Source organism: Mustela nivalis (assembly GCF_964662115.1).
Source record: "Mustela nivalis genome assembly, chromosome: 15".
NCBI classification, from domain to species: Eukaryota; Metazoa; Chordata; class Mammalia; order Carnivora; family Mustelidae; genus Mustela; species Mustela nivalis.
Window position 1 is genome coordinate 31,200,577 of NC_139034.1, and position 14,728 is coordinate 31,215,304.

The window sequence follows — 14,728 nt, forward strand, 5'->3', positions numbered from 1 at the left end:
TCAACAGGATCACTAATTCAGGCAGCAAACCAGTACACACATGGGACCGAGAGAGTGTCACAGTGTTCCATAGGCCTGAATGTGGTAACCTCTGCTGGTGTTCCTATAACTAGGAGATCCACAATACTGTGGTGAGATAACCCACCTCTGTACTGAACTCCTCCTTATCCCTGACACTTGGGAGTAAACAGGCGGACTTTAAGGAACATCATTCACAAAGGAAAGTTTTGTTTCCTGGGCCATCTTCTCTCTGGACTAGAAATGCCAGAATTCAAAACTTGGCCCTACCAGAGTGACCCTAAGCAGGTTTTCTAACCTCACCATGACTCAGTTTCCTCATCTGTAAAAGCATGATTAGTAATAGTATGTCCCTCAGACAGGGTGCTGTGGGGACTGAACAAGTTAATTCATGTAAAGCACTTAGAACCTGACACATAAGTATGCCATAAACATGAGTTGTTTCTCTTGCTCTTCCTTTCCTTCTTTGGGAAGCTTTTTCATGCCAGGACCTTCCCATTCTCTTACTTCCTCTTCTTATCAAAATAGCAAAGGATCCAGTATCAGCTATTAATATTTTAGTGAGAAAGAGTTTCATGTTACGTGGGCCAGCTGGTTTGCTTATCAAGCGTTATCTCTAATTGTGGGATGAAAAATTTGATTCCCGGTTTAAGGAAGGTGGGGTACCATAAATGTTTTGAGGAAGTAGGGGAAAGTGGGAGATGAGAACAGGAAAAGCCTCAGTTAGCCTTAAAAATGTCTGAAGGAATCTTCTTAAGTATTTGCAACGTTCATCTTCTGCTTAAGACCAGTCTATCCACTTGACCAGAACTCGTTCCTTCTTTTTTTTTTTTTTTTAAGATTTTATTTATTTATTTGAGAGAGAGAGAGAGCATTAGTGAAGAAAGGTCAGTGGGAGAAGCAGACTCGCTGCCGAGCAGGGAGCCCGATGCAAGACTTGATCCCGCAAATCCGGGATCATGACCTGAGCCGAAGGCAGTCGCTTAACCAACTGAACCACCCAGGTGCTTCCCTTCCTTCTTTTAAAATCCCTCTCCATCCCTTGGGAGATTCTGTTCCTATTCTGTTCCTTCTCTTCTCAGCATGAACAACTTTTCCTTTACTCACCATTAGTATTTTATCCTTCTTTCCTCTTACTCTAGACCAAGACCTTTAATTGCCAGGAATTCAGGGCCTGTTTTCAACTGTCTTCTGCTCTGCTCCATGAGCCAAATCTAGCCTTGGTTCTCTTCACCCCAACCCTGCTTTGCCTTGATGACACAGTTGTGTAGGCCAAAAGTGAGAAGATTTAAACTATGAAAGTATAATTTGCATATACCTATTATGACTGGCTGTCTATTGGCATAATCATATAGAGTTTATATTTTTAAATATATAAAACATTGACTTTATTAGACTGTATTCGGGAATAATGAAACTGTTCTCATATGCTTGGCGTTCTTAATGAATCGTTGTCTGTGGCCTTATCGTTTGATCACAGCCTTGTCCATGGCGTTTTTCCTGCCAGGCATGTGTAATTAAATACATGAAACTCAACTCCTAACTCTTTGCTACATGGGGGAGACGAAGGTAAAGAATGGAGAGGAGAGAAGACCAGGGGAGGGGAGATGAGAAGAAGAACTCCCAGAGGCCAGAGATAACTTTCCCCCAGGCCTTCCCCTCAACATCACCACCCAGGGGTAATATTTTAAAACCACAAGCCATAAAAATTAATGGTTCTCAGATTTAAGCTCTAGTCATCTTTGAAAGACAATCTACCTTTCAAAGCCTTTTTTTTTTTTTAAACAGAAGTAGAAAATACAGTTTATGTCGCAGTTTTAAATGACCTAAAAACTTAACAAAATCCCTCGCAACTTCTTATGGCGCCGGGCAAATCTGAAGTGGTTGTTAATTTCTTAGTCAGTGTTTCCCAATTTGTTCATTACTCTTTTTGTGTCCTTTGTTTAAAACTTTCGTATTAGTATATGAAATTCACAGGCACTTAAATTTTTTTACTCACTATCTCACCAACATCCTATTATACATGTCTTAGAAGCTTCCGTGTGTATTCACGATAACCCCAAATAACAGATTTTTATTTCCTCTGCAGTGGTCTCCTGTTAAATGTTTTCCTTGGCATTGTCAATCATAAACCCCTTATATAAAATCAAAATCACACCTGTTGGCATAGGCACCAAATGTCAGAAGGAATGTGTTCAGTGGGCCCAGCTTTTGGGCCTCTGGTTATTTCAGCTAGAGTGCCCTCAACTATAATCGGTTCAGGATATATTACTTTTTTTTTCTTCTAAGATTCTATTTTTTTAAGCAATCTCTGCATCCAATGTGGGGCTTCTACCCACAACTCTGAGATCAAGAGTCACACACTCTACCAACTAAGCCACCTAGGCACCCCTGGAACATAGAGCTTTTATTTTTGGTCCAGTAATGCAATGGTTTCCAAACTATGTACTATAAATATTTTAGGTCAACAAGGGATTTTTGAGTATCTTAAAAAAAAAAAAAAGAGTGTATCACAGAGTATGCTTTTGATCGATGCATGTTTCCTGGTTCATCTTCTCCAGTGACCACTCCATAACCAACTATTGCTCTACGGGCAATTACGTAGGAATCTTGCCTATGTTTGGACACATCAGATAAGATTCACATTTTATAAGTCAGGTTGTATTTTGCATGTATGATAATGTTTATCAAGTACTTTGTATATGCTAGAATTGACTTGCATTACTTACAGTAGTCTTCTTAAACGCCCTGTGACATAGGTGCTCTTGTTACCCCCTTCAACATAGGAAGAAGTAGAGACCTAGGAGATGAGAAAACTTACTCAAAGTCTCAGAGTGAAAGAAATGAAGAGAAGATTGAAGCCCTAGCATTTGGCTTCCAGGTCCAGGCTCTTAAACCCCCTGCTGTGCTACCTCCTTAACAGCCGGAGGCAACTGCTGCAGAATAATCTTCTATGGATCAACTTTCCCTTTGTATGGTATGTTTGGCCCTCCCTTCCAACATAGCCACCTTAATATATGCATGAATTACAAGCTTGGAATTTGTGTGAATCATGTCCCAGGGGCCACCACCCTTGTGCAAGTGAGTCCCAGGGCTGTTCTCCGTGCAGTGAGATGAGAGTTCCCAAATTCTGCAGGCCAGGAGAATGGCAAAGACTATGTTGTCTGATGACCATTCTTGTGCTACGACCTCCTCCCAAAGGCCAGCAGGAGTCAGGGAGGGGAACCGCAGGCCCCTGCATTCCCCCAGCTCTTTCATTTCCTGGATGAACTGTCTCCTTCTGCCTGCTCATATGTCTTCAGGGGCCTTCACTAGGGGACATTTCTCCATTTTTTGGAGGGGCTCAATGAATTAACTGTTCTCTTGTTATTCCGTCTTGTCAGTCTCAGTCTGAGTTGCCCTGGGAGGAGATGGATTTTGCTGTGGATGCCCTACGGCGCTGACCTGACCAAACCCCTTCATAGCAAATATGGTCCCTGGAACTCACCACTGCCACTCTGAAGTCTGCAGGCAAGGCCACGTGGACTCTATTCATAAAGCTCCTCCACCCGTCACTCCCCACAGTCTATCCATTATGAGGACTGCGCTGTGGCCTAAGACACCCATAACCCAGGATAGTCCAGGCAGATGGAGCCTTTGCCTCTCAGGATAGCTACTCCATGGATAGGAACGAGGTAGATAGGCTCTCTGCCTTTCTCAGAAAGTCCTAATGCTCTTACTTGTTCTTGGTCCTCCCAAGGTCGCCTTATTTATCCAATAGCAGCTTGCTCCACTGGAAGGACAGTGCAGACTTCTAGGATGATGGATTAGGAGAAACTATGGCAAAAACAAATCCAAATTTTCTTCTTCCCCATGACTCTGGGATGAGATCCCTCCTCATTGATTCTTACCGGTCTAAGTCAAACAGGCTATTTTGTCTTCCCTTCACTTCAGCACCATTTCCTGTATTTTTATGGCATTTCTCTTTATGGCCCAGGAATCCATCGATCCATCCATCCGTTTGTTCACCCCCCCTTCCCTCCATTCATGGATCCACTCGCTTACTATGAAGTGTTTACAGAGCCTCTCCTCTAAGAGACTTTTCAAGTAGTTGGGGTTACGATGATTAATAATAAACAGTCCCTGCCCTTCAGGAGCTTCTAGTCTATTGGAAAAAATTGAAAAATAAATAGGCAGTTACAGTTATCATATATTGTAACAAGTAATGTTATTGCCTTTCTGAGCACAAAGGGGGCACATGTAAACGGCTTTGATCTTCCCCTTTTCTTTCTGGGAATCAGGCATATTCCATCTCATTGTGACTTCTGACCAACCTCATTAGACTCTTCAAGGTCAGGGCTAAAGTTCAGTTTATAAAAGGGAAGTGGAAAATGCACACTCTGATAATGAAACCAGCTCACTTCAGAAGCAAAAGTAATACTGAGAGAAAACATGTTTTCCAGCTTGAGTCAGCTTGTCTTCCTTTCTTTTTTCAGATGACTTATTTGGAGCACTGGAAAATGCTAGTATCTGAGTTATCAAGGCCCTTACCCAGTCAATTCAAATATTTACCCTGAATTGCAAATTTACTTTCCAGGCTTCGTTGGGTGCATTGCAGTGTTTACAGTTGAAGATGTCTCCGAAGTACAATTATTTTGTCACGCACCTTAACTCTGAACATGTTGATGAAGCAAACTACCTTGTAGTTCTTTCCAAATGTTCCAGACCTAGTAGGGCACTCACATTTCCAATGGATCTCAACTTGGAGCCCTGTGGTTGCTTCATTGCACCCTCCACAGGTTTCTGAGGCTAGCTTTAACTTAGACCTGCTTCATTTTCCCAAGGGCCACATTTTGCTTCCAAAACGTATTAAGTTAAAGGTCTCTTCAGTCTTGAATCCCTTATTCAGTCAATTCTTTTGCTTTGCAAAACACCCTGATATTTGTAAAAACACTCCGAGTGTCTCGGCTCATTGTTGGCCTGATCCAATAATAGCACAAATATCCAAAAAATCCTCTGGTATAAAAAAATAAATACAATTAGCACCTGGTAGATTCTGGACACTGTGCTAAGTCTTTTAACTTAGGTGATTTCATTTAACTCTCAGAATAATCTTATAAGGTAGGTAGAACAGTACCTGGTACACAGTGGACACTCATAGAACACTTGCTGAATGAACGAGGAAATGACAATTCCTATCTTACAATCTAGAAAACCACAGATGAGAGAGGTCATGTCGTTTCGAGACCTCTTAATGGCCAAGCAGTTCTGCCTCTTCCTTGTCTGTGCCCTCTGTAGCATGTGCTTTAGACCAGTAAGTCGTTAAATATACTCTCTGAGAAGGCTTATGTTGCATCACCATCTGACGCCCTAAGGATTTTCTAAATCATTGTAATCAACACTTACTAAGCCCCCTCAAGTAACCCAAATCCTTTAATCCTCAAATGTGAAAGCAAAAAGTAAGGCTTTATCTTTGTGTCTGTGTTAGATAAAAGTCTCTCCTGAAACTCATTGGTCTTGGGTATCAATTATCCAGAGAAGCATAGAAAAATTCTCGGAAAATTCACATGGCAAAATTAGTTTTAATGGCTTTAATTGACGTAAGAGCCATGAAGTAACTCTAGCTTCCTGACAAAATCTGTGCCACATCACCCCTTGTCTGCCCCGTTGAGCTCCAACTCTTTTCCAGGCTTCAGGTCACAGATCCCTCTCTTCTGCTCCCAGCATGCCCCTCCCTGTCCTGAGCCTTCCACCGCTTCCCCTCAGTGTATTGTTACCTGTGAGCCATTGCTTATGATCCATCCCACACCTGAAAGACTTCTGTGTCTCCCCATGACTCATGTGCATGTGTATGTCTGTGTCTCCCCATGACTCAGGTGCACATGTGTGTGTGCATGTATATCTGTTTCTTCCCATGACTTATTAAAAGTAAGGCCTTTTCTCATTTCACTTACAGTCCTGCCTCCTTTTCCAATAGTGAACAGGTGCTTTTGTGGACATTTGTAGCACTGGCTGTATAGTCCTTAGTCTTGTCTTCCCAAGTGGACTGGACATTTTTTGGTCCCATCTTAAGATACTCCTAAAGATGTCTTAATTATTCCTGGGTGTAAGAGGTAGGTGGTGTTAAGTCCTATTAAATACTTTTGATAAACTACCTTCATCCCCTACTGGGCACCAAATAAAAGAGGAAACCTGACGTTTTCTCACCGATCATGGCCTTAGTTCTGAGTTTTTTCTACAACAAAAGGATAATCTTCCTGGTAATGTCCATTTACAGTTTTCTTTGTCTCCTTATACTGGACTGTGGGCTATGTTCCTCAAATCCAACAAGCCCAAATATGAACTCTCTCTTTCCCCAGATCTGTTCTTCCTCATCTAAATTAATGATACTACCTTTTCCATGTCACAACCTAATTTAGTCATTTTACTCTTCTCCACCTCCCCCAACTTCTCTATCTCCTAAATTCAATCAGTCAGCAAGTCCTTGTTATTTATCTACTGAAAAAATTCTAAATTGTCTACTCTTTCCATTCCCCATTATTCGTATCTAGTTCAGACCCACATTACTTCTTTCCAGGACTGTTGCATTATTTCCTTATGTGATTTTCCTCCTATCTCTCCTAACTCCCCTCCAACCCATTTACTATATGGTTGTGTCATTCTCTTGCTTAAAAGTCTTTCAGTGACTTCTTATAAAACCCAGTCCAATTTTATTATGATTTCCAGCTTAATTCAATCTAATCAGAAAAAAATCTATAAAATTTCTATGTAAGAAAACTTGCTAAGATTTTTTTTGTAGCTAAATGCATGACCAGTATTAGTAGATGTTTCATCAAAATAGGAAAGAATGTATATTTTTTTCTCTAATTCACAAAGAGAATGGTCTATATTCCTTATTTGTAGTGTTCATATTTTGACATTTTTCTACTAAATTGGGTCCAATTATATTTTTCAGTAGAATGTTTGTTCTTTTGTGTTTATTTGATATTTGGAATTGAAAAACCTACTTACCAATGGCTGTGTAGTAATGGTGTTTTGTCAGTTTCCTTATATTTCTAGTTTATTGGTTTGTTTTTGTTTTTTAGTTGGAAGATATATTTCAAGCATTCATTTTTGCAACTGGGAAAACTTCTTTGTTGAGAAGATTTATACCATTATTATTTTTTTTAATTTTAGAAATAAAAATGTCTCCCATGATATGACTTCCTTTTAACTCTCCAGGCTTTTCTTCCGCTATTCCCTGCTTTTCTCTTACATACCACTAATATAGCCTGCTTCTGGTGCTTCAGCTCTTTCCAAATATACTTATAATTTTGCCGTTCCTGACATTCCTATGTAACTATGACTCAACCTTCGCATCTGGGCTCAGCAGTTATATCTTGAAACTCTTTGTAAACCCTCAGCACCGGTCTCCTCACTTCCCATCTTATGTTATCTGTGTACATGTCTGTGTTTCTCACTAGAGAAACAGGGGGTGCTGCATGGCTCAGTCATTAAGCATCTGCCTTCAGCTCAGGTCATGATCATAGGTTCCTGGGATTGAGCCCCGAATTGGTCTCCCTGCTAAGAGGGAAGCCTACATCTCCCTCTTCCATTTCCCCTGCTTGTGTTCCCTCTCTCACTGTCTCTGTCAAATAAATAAATAAAATCTCTAAAAAAAAAAAAACACACACACATGGGCCAGATTTTCATCTTTTTTCTCTTTTGCTCCTATACAAAGCCTGAAACGTAGTAGGTCGCTTGATTTTCATGTATTGTACCTGACCAAACTGAACTCACAATGGTCACCACACTTGAGACTTGTCCCATTCTAACCCATCCTCCTAATGTCCAACATGATCATCTTGGGTTTCCATCATCCCTTCACTTCCCACTGGATGTTCGACCTGACTTCTCCAGTATAAACTGGAGTGCTTAACCAAGAGGTGACCCCTTGTCCAAGTACTTTTGCCTCATCTTCTGGGAGTAACCACCTCAGGGTTTGTGCTCTCTTGCCTCAGAAGTGGTTTCTTATGATCCAGCATCACCCTCTAGAGACTGAGTGGAAGAGAGATGGGTCCATCAGACACCATGGCCATTCAATACTTTTTGTTTGGGATCTATGCTCTTCAAGCCACTTTTTGATTATTGTTGGACTTACTATATTGAAAAGTTGTTGATCCATAAACAAGAACATCTATGATCATTTAGAAATTTCATTTTTCACTATAATGGCATTAATTTGCATTCTGTGGTAATTAATTAGCTTCTTGAATAATTAGATGTTTTTAAAAAGATTTATTTATTTATTTATGAGAGAGAGAGTGCAGGGGGAGGAGCAAAGGGAGAGGGACAAGCACAGAGCATGGAGCCTGATACTCCGATCCCAGAACCCCAAAAACATGAGCTGAGATGAAACCACAAGTCTGGTGCTCAACTGACTGAGCCACCCAAGCACCCCTTGAAGATTTAGTTTGCATAACTATTACTGATTTATTCAGAGTCCTTAAGTTGCAAGAACTAAAACTCAATCAAACTAGCTTGTGTGTGGAGCAGGGGGAGGATCCTTAGGTGCAGCAATAAGGGAGCCGGGTATCATGGGAATTCATGAACAGAGCTTATGCTAGAGTTGAAACTTTGGGGAACTGAACCAGGAAAGCTGTCAGAACCTGGGCTGGCCCTCCCTCCCTCGCTCATGGGTCTTCTTTCCCATTACCCTTTTCTTTCCCTATGCTCTGCATAGCTTTCCATTTCTTCATAGCATCTACATATTCTTACTGCATTATAAATTTGACTTCCACAATCTATCATGGCCTCTTCAGCTTTTCTCTGTGTTCATTTCATTCTCTCTCTCTCACTTTCTTTTTCTCCACCCTCCCCCCCCCCCCCAATTTTTCAGAAAGAGAATTGGTGTCAGGTTAAGCCATGGATAAATGTGTCTGTAATTAGTCTACTTTGCTTTATCTCTCTGACTACTATCTTGGTCAAATGACGATCATTTCTCACTTGAATAAGTACAGTGATCTTCCTACTACCATCTTCCTCCACTCCCAATCCATTTCCCATATCTTTCAGAGATTTCCCATTACCTACATGATAAAATACAGCTACTTTAACTTCCTTATAAGACACTTCATGTTCTAGCCTCATGACCTCGTCCCCAGGTACCTCACCAGCCTCATGTCTTAATTTCTCAATCTTGTACTCTGCCTCACATCATACTGAAATTATTTAAGTTGCTTAAAATACGCTGTGTTTTCTCTTACCTCTGGTTATATGCTCTTCCTTCCATTTGGAAAACTCTTCCTCCTCTACAACTGGCCTTCTCTTACTTAGCTTTCAGCCCCCAGCTTAAACACCACTTCTTCCAGGAAGTTTTCCTTGATCAGGTTAATTGACTATGCTGCTAGATGCTTCCATAACTTTCTCTATCATAACAGAGCAATTTATGTCTGCCTATTTAATCATCAGGCTTTCTAGAAAGAGTGTAAGACTCATGATAGCAAGGAATGTGTTTTGTTCACCATTGTATTCCTGGTATATAACAGTCACTTAATAAATATTCGATAAATGAGTGTAGGTCCTACCATAGGACCTATATCAATAATAATTGATATTATTGGAAGCAGGGTCAGTTCATGGCATGTGGATGTACCTTTATCCTAACTAATGTGTCTTAAGCAGATATGTGAGAAAAGAATCTTCCCTTAGTAGGGGCTGTGGTGCTGTTAGACAACATGATGGGAGCGTTTAACACAATTACCCAAAATCTTATTTGTCAGATTTGGAGACACAGAAGATTAAATGACAACTAGGTTGTAAGAGTCCTGTGGAGCTCAGCCTGAAGCAACTTAGTGACTGCCCTCTGCACCCCCATCGTAACAAAACTAAAATTCCAACTCCTTGCCATGACCTGCAAGCGCTCACATGATGAGGCCTCTGTGTGACACTCTCAGCCCATCCCACCCACAGTTTCACTCACTCAGTCCCTCCAGTAACGCCAGATGTTTCCCATCTTGGGGTCTTTGCACTTGCTGTTCATTCTGCTTGGCGCTCTCTTCCATAGATCACTGTATAGTGGGGTCTTCCTTTATTCTTCAGTTCTTACCAAAAACATCACCCTCTTCAGTGATGGATTGGATTCCCAATAAAAGGATTGGATTCCCAATAAAAGGGCCCTGATTCCTTCATAATACTCATCATAAACTAAAATTATCTGGTATGTTTGCTTTGCCATCTCTATTTAGAAGGTAAGCTCTAAAACAGCAGGGAATCTAGATGTAATGTAAGAATCTAGAACAGTATTTGTGACAATAGTTGCTCAATACATCACTGAATGAATGAATGAAGGAATGGCAAGGCTTGGGCCCAGAGTTAACATAGGACTTTTTTTTTAATTAAATTGATTTATTTATTTTCAGAAAAACAGTATTCATTATTTTTTTCACCACACCCAGTGCTCCATGCAATCCGTGCCCTCTAGAATACCCATCACCTTGTACCCCAACCTCCCACCCCCCGCCACTTCAAACCCCTCAGATTGTTTTTCAGAGTCCATAGTCTCTCATGGTTCACCTCCCCTTCCAATAGGACTTTTAAAATCTGAACCTTCTTCAGCTTTGCACTACTTTACTGTTTCCTAAAATAAACATAAGGAGACAGTCTCATGAAATATATGTCAACTATCCCAGATAGAGGCTTGTATGCTATCCACTCTTCCATGCAGACTCCTCCAGGATCCCTCATCTCTCCCTGACCCACTTCTGACATTGACCCTCTATTCTGACAGCCCAGGGCAGGGTCAGACATCAGCAGTCTCTTTTTTCCTGCTGACTAGGGCCATTCTGGGTACTACCCAGGCTCCTGGGGTCCATGCACAACAGAAGCTATATGAATAACAAGTATTACTTGGAATAGGAAAGAGAGTTAGAGCTTTATGGTTATGATACCTGGACTTCTTCCTGTCTCACTGTCCTGGCTGCACAGACATGGGCCAGGCTCTTCTTTAGAAGAGCATGTAAAGTTGACTGACCGATATCTTGGGATGTAAACTATCCAAAAAAGTACAATTCTGCAAAAAGATTTAAATATGCATTTGTCAGAATGGTCACTTGTCAAATGTTTCTGTTCCACCATTCCACCACTTCATCTGTAAATCTGGCATCAAACCCACAGCAGTGTTGGTATCTATAGATTCAGGGAGAAATCACTGATGCCACTAAAACCAAATGATCTCAGTTCCCTTTGAAACTGTAAGGCCTTTGTTGAGGAATGACACGGTAGTCCTGCCAGAACCTGAGAAATACCTTTGGAGCCCTTTGCACAGCACATTGGCCCGGCAGGAGCATTGTGTACAAGTCGATCTTGGAAGTGGATGGATTGCCTGGTCATCCAGCAAATGAGGCATTACACGTTTGTCTGGTTGAGAAGAGATAAAAAGCATGGATCAGACACAGTGAAATGTGGCCAACGGTTGGCAGGGGCTTTCCAATGAAAATAAAAGGTCTTAACAAAGAGTGGAGCTTGCATTTTCAGATCTCCTTGGAGAGAGAATTTGGTGTCTGTAATTAGAAATTTTATATCAGGTGTTAGATTCACAAAATGGGCCGGCCACTCTCTGGAAGTCTGACTGCCGAGGACAGAGAGTCACTGTGCTCACGGCTGGGTTGGGGCTGCCTGAGGGGAGTAACTTGTGGGTTGGTTTGAGGACCAGACCTGGCTGAGGCCCAGCATGTCGAAGAGCAACAAGTTATCCAAGAAGAGGCAAGGGCCAAGCACCAGAGAATCTGCAAAGACAAAGAAGCTACTGTTCAACCCTGACAAGTGCCAAGAAACCTCCTTTAACCTCATTGCTTTTATTCAAACATTTAGCAGGAAACTCATCCTTATGCCTTTCATGGTAAAAATCTTCTGGCCAGCGTTGAAATCAGATAACATAAGGATAGATGTATTTGAAAGTAAATGGAAAAATGGGAAAGAATGATGATGTCGTTCTCTGAAGAAGTCTCAGTGGGCTGGGAATTTGGTGGTTTTGAGGTGAATTCAATTCTTCATTTCCTGGCACTTGGATATTTATCTCTGCCTTTGCAGGGGATACAGTGACTCATTTGCACACAGGGTCATACAGTGCTTTCTGGATGGTGATAAACATTCAGAGAGACAAGGTTAAGGTGATCTGAGGCCAATTTTACCGATTGAACTACAGTGTTTAGCTCATAGGGTGTTTTCCTAAATTAAATCAAATCAGTAAACATTTATCAAGCATCTGCCTATCATATGAGGGGCTAATATGCAAAAATGAACAGGATTTGAAATGCAGGGAAATGAAAAACAAACTGGCAGCATGGAGATTATAGTTAATCTTTTTCTGAATTGTCTCCACAGTTAGATACAGGAAGGGAAAGAACTTTGTAACAGCCAAAAGGGAAACTTTTCTGGGAAATCTCCCTTCATCTAGCCAAAACAAATATTTAGATCTGGGAGAAAACAAAAGTTAAAGTGAATGTAAAACTGGTCTCCACATTAATATGCTAAGAAAGTCAACCAACTTTAATAAAAATACTGAACCTTTACTATGCAGTAGGTACTGGTTCTATGAAATTAATAAGACTTGGCCAACATGCAAATTTAAACATGTATTATTCCATGCAGGAAGATGTTCCATTGTCCTCATTTGGGGGGGTTGTTGTTGTTGTTTAGAGATATTAGTTAAAGAAGAATTTTTTTTTAAATATTATATTTGAAACTCATGAATTTGGCAAAATCTATTATGGATTCCCTGTGTATCGACAGAAGCCATGTGGGTCATGGTATAATTAGGTGGATTTGTACTTGGTTAATTGGCCATAACCAGCTGCATTGGTTTGTTGAATGATGGCTGCAGCACCCCTGAAGATTCTTTTCTTTTTTTTTTTTTTAAGATTTATTTTTTTATGAGAGAGAGAGAGTTTGCAGAAGGGAGGCGAAAGGAGGGGAGGGAAGAGGGAGAATCTTTTTTTTTTTTTTTAAGATTTTATTTATTCATTTGATAGAGATCACAAGTAGGCAGAGAGGCAGGCAGAGAGAGAGAGAAGCAGGCTCCCTGCTGAGCAGAAAGCCAGATTCGGGGCTTGATCCCAGGACCCTAAGATCATGACCCGAGCTGAAGGCAGAAGCTTTAACCCACTGAGCCACCCAGGCGCCTGGGAGAGAGAATCTTAAACAGACTCCCCGCTGAACCTGGAGACCAACACATGCAGAGCTCAATCTCACAACCCTGAGATCATGACCTGAGTTGAAACCAAGAGTCAGATGCTTAACCGACTAAGCCACTCAGGTACCCTGTCCCAGATGATTCTTGAAGACATTCAGGCTGTTGGGGCTAACTGAAATATCACATACCTTTGTTTTGCATTGGAATTATACTGACTTTATTCAGCCAACACTAGCTGAGAAAAGCAGCAATGAACATTTAGAATGTATGCAATTCATTCATTCCTCCAGCTAACCTAAATTATATCCTTAAATCAGATTATACCACTAGAAGGTATATTCCAGGACATTAAGTTAGCCTTTTACAAAATTGTCTTTCTTGGCCCCAGAGGGTTCTGCGAGGCAAGGCTTCCAGAAAAAAAGGGATATGAAAACTCCTGATAGGTTGGAACTTCTGTAAAAATAAATAGAGAATTATTGTGAGAGATTACAAGAAGAAAAAGAAATAGACATTACTGGAAAAACCAAAAGCTGTATAAGAGGGGATAATGACATTAATATCCTGCTTTGTTCTACTCGAATGACAATTATACATATTATTATATCATAAACATCGTTGAGCACTTAGCCATGGTTTAATGGTAGTTTACCTGAAAAATACTAGATTTTTATTTTTAAGAGATAGACCTTGCACTCTCTGGGGAGTGGGGAGGAAGGACGGAGGGAGCGGGAGAGAGATATAAGCAAGTTGCACACTCAGTGTGGAGTACAGTTCAGGACCCTGAGATCATGACCTGAGCTGAAAACAAGAGTTGAACACTTAACCAACGGAGCCACCCAGACACCCCCAGAATTTTTTTTTAATATTTTATTTAGTTGTCATGTCTCCTAGAGCGCCTCTTGATTGGGCCAGTTTCTCAGACTTTCCTTGGTTTCAATGGCCTTGACATTTTGGAGAAGTCAGCTGCTTTGCAGAATGTCCCTCAGTTGGATTTGTTTGATGAGGTTATGAGTCTGAAAAATGCCATTCTCATCATATTATATCAATAGCACTTACTACAGATATATATATATATATATATATATATATATATATATATATATATATATATATATATCACATCTTCTTTATCCGTTCATCTGTTGATGGACATCTAGATTCTTTCCATAGTTTGGCTATTGTGGACATTGCTGCTATAAACATTCGGGTGCATGTAACATATAATGTATTATTTGTTTCAGAGGTGCAGGTCTGTGACTTATCAGATGATTTTGCCTGCATTCCCTCCTAGGGTCTTCCAACTTCCAAAATAATTTGTTATATTTGTATACATTAAGGTTCACTCTTTGTGCTGTAAAGTTCTATGAGATTTTATAATGCATAGTGTCATGTATCCATTGCAACATCATACAGAATAGTTCACCACCCTAAAAAATCCTCTGTGCTTCACCTTTTCAACCCTCTCCACTTCCTGAGCCCTTGGCGACCACTGATCTCTTTACCATTTCAACAGTTAAGCTTCTTTTAGAATGTAATATAAATAGAATCATAGAGAAGGTA

At 40.6% G+C, this 14,728-nt stretch overlaps 1 protein-coding gene across 4 annotated transcripts in view; it reads left to right on the plus strand.

Annotated features, from left to right (window-relative positions):
* The window catches only part of MED4 (mediator complex subunit 4), a 45,014-nt gene that overhangs the window by 3,374 nt on the left and 26,912 nt on the right, over positions 1-14,728 (plus strand). For 2 of the 4 annotated variants that reach the window (XM_082701256.1, XM_082701253.1), the window contains exon 2: positions 2,805-2,995. The exons of the other annotated variants lie outside the window; for them this stretch is intronic. The gene's annotated coding sequence lies outside the window, so the exon portion shown is untranslated. The remainder of the gene's footprint in view (positions 1-2,804; positions 2,996-14,728) is intronic. 4 annotated transcript variants of the gene reach the window in all.